This window comes from Aphanomyces invadans (genome assembly GCF_000520115.1).
Source record: "Aphanomyces invadans strain NJM9701 unplaced genomic scaffold supercont1.72, whole genome shotgun sequence".
Taxonomy (NCBI): domain Eukaryota; phylum Oomycota; class Saprolegniomycetes; order Saprolegniales; family Verrucalvaceae; genus Aphanomyces; species Aphanomyces invadans.
In genome coordinates, this window is record NW_008580217.1 from 128874 (window position 1) to 131644 (window position 2771).

A 2771-nucleotide genomic window follows, 5' to 3' on the forward strand; every position below is an offset into this window, starting at 1 on the left:
GTCCATTTGCAATCAGAGCACAATGCATGCAAAAACATTTCTTCACGGCCAATCAGGTATCAACACGCCACCTCGTAACTAAATACTCGTCATGACAAAATACCCTTGAAAAACAATTTCATGCAACTGTCTCCTAATGTGGGGGAAATCTGTAGAGGCAAAATATTTGTTTGACAATTGTTGGATCTTCTGTGAATTTAGTTGACTATCTTGACTGTCATGTGTCTGCGGTGTCACATACCGGTAATATGGTTCCGTCTGAATTGTTTAGACTTGTGGAAGTACGGGTATGGATTTGTTGAACGTGTTTTTTTATGTTTCACGCGTGTTCAATAGTGGTATACTTTTTGGCTAACTTGCACGTGTGCACAAATGACTTGGACTTGTCAAGGACTGACTTGCGCGTGTAGAGTCTGTATGTCGATGGCAGGTGTTTCCATGAATTCCCCTAATTAAGTACAATACTAAAGTAATACTAAACTTGTTGCATGTCTTCGACGCAGCTTTGTATGAAATTCTGGTGCTATATGTCGCAGTCCTCCATGCAGGAAGTGAAGCTACCCTCCATGTCAACACATCAATTCCTGGCATTAATCCAAAACAGAGTAGTTTTCATACGGAGTCAACAAACCTAACAGTTAGTACTGTGTACGGTGACATACGCACTTTCGATCGAAAGCTTCCAAATGCTTTCAATACTTGGGCGGACACTGAAGAAAGTGGGTTAGTCATAAGATTGTGAGACTTTGTCTGCATGTGACTGTAAAGCAGCTTGTCCTTAAAATGACCACAGAATTACCCTGAAGGTATGTACTCCATTCCACTTGCGTCCAATAAAGCAAATTGAGAAATGAATTGAACTGGGCAGTATGATTGGCCAAAAACCAAGAATGTTTTGTTGGATAATGGATGTCAAAAAATTAGAGGATCGTAGGAGTCGATCCATAGACCACCGCGACACGACTTCTAGTCCTTAGTAATGAAAAATGTTGAATTTGTTGAGTTATTTCGGGGTTTCTGTTGATAATCCAGTCTGTACCGAAAAGTTGTTCCAAGCCATTCAAAAGACTTTCTAAGCAAATCATTGGATCGAAATTTCGTGTACTACTGGAATCGGTGTTGATGTCTTAAATGGGACCAAGAGCAACTGCAAGGCGAATGTAACTTCCCGCAGAACGAGGTACAAAGCCCCAGACATCAAATCGAGCTTATCACAAGGCAGTGGTATATGTTATGGTGTGGATGAGTTTGTTAATATCTGGATTGATTATCGTGTCTACTCAATACGGTAAGTATTAATTGATAATACGCATATCGTTTGTACAGGTATTGACATCATTCTAATGCTGCTATCCGAGGCGATGTTAGGAAAATTCTGGATTAATCAAGGGACCAGCCGTCTCGATGCGGGCCTTAACTTCTTGAAACTTCGTAATTTCCTTGCGCCTTCGTCCAGCATCGCCCTTTACGATGGCCCAAACCAGTTCAATTGGCTGAAGGTCGGAGTAATGCGAAGAGGCGTGCACGACTTGGTGCCTACGACATGATGCCAAGGAATTAACCACTGGCATCACACGTTAGTTGTATATGCGCAGCAACTCTTTCCACAGGCCACTCTTGACTTGCTCTCCACGAACGGGACCCCGTATCGACAGCACTCATCTTTAAGGTGGGCCGTCGCAATCAGTTTGACGCAGTGGCGCCTGGCATCGTCCATGACTATGCGACCATTCGTGATGTCGAGAGAATCCAATTTGTCGAGAAGGTGACCAAAGTACTTTACACAGCACAGTTGTCATGCTTGAACCTACCCTGATACACTCTGGGATCATTCGCCGTAGTTGTTTTGCCCGTGAAGATGTCCAGGCCCAGCAGCCGGCAGTATGTCAGGTGCGTCCAAGATTCCAGCAATGAAGCAGAATCGTCATCACATGCATTGCTCCTTCCGGGAAACGTTCTTGGTGCCGCAGGGGCCGTACAGGCTGTTTCGATGGCGGTTGTAGGAGTGGTAGATATACAACTCGTCCGTGTGCACCACACTCTGCTTTGACCCTGGCAGTGATGCTGGGTGCATCTTAGCAACGTACTTGTCTCTGGCATGTGCATTTTTCGACAGATGTTGCTTGGAGGAACCAGGTCGACGACATATGAATTGACTGACTGTCGGCCCATTATGCACTAAATTCCGAAAGGGCACACTGTCCCCCCCCCACGCTTCGAAACAGGTCAAACTCGATTGTTTCCGAAAACTTACAGAGTCATTGTTATAAAACTTGGAGATTGTTTTGAAACTCAAATGTTGCAAACCACAATATTCAAAATTGCAAGTGTCATTTCAAACATAAAATTGCGGATGTCGCTGGTCGACAAGCATGAGCTTTATGCCGAGCATGTACGCAACCCAAGCGCAGGTTATACAGATTAAGCCAAGTGGGCCTTTGGCAAATGTTAAGACGAGAAAGGTGCCTTCGAACACAACAGGTTACCTCGTCGACCGTCGTCAACTGTTGGAATCGTACAGGTATTATTGATAATATTGAATAGAAATGGGTCATTGGAAGTAAACAGTACCTGAAAAAATTTGATTCTCTATCTGAATTGTAGAATTTGCTCTGATTTAAGTGGGGAGGAGATCAGTATTGAGATATACCGTCCAGTAGGTTGTTTCACGACGAGTTTAGCATACAAAACTCCGTAGAAATACTACTACAATTACTCATTCTATTAAAATGGACAGATCGTTGTTGTCGAGGACTAACAATATGGTAAAA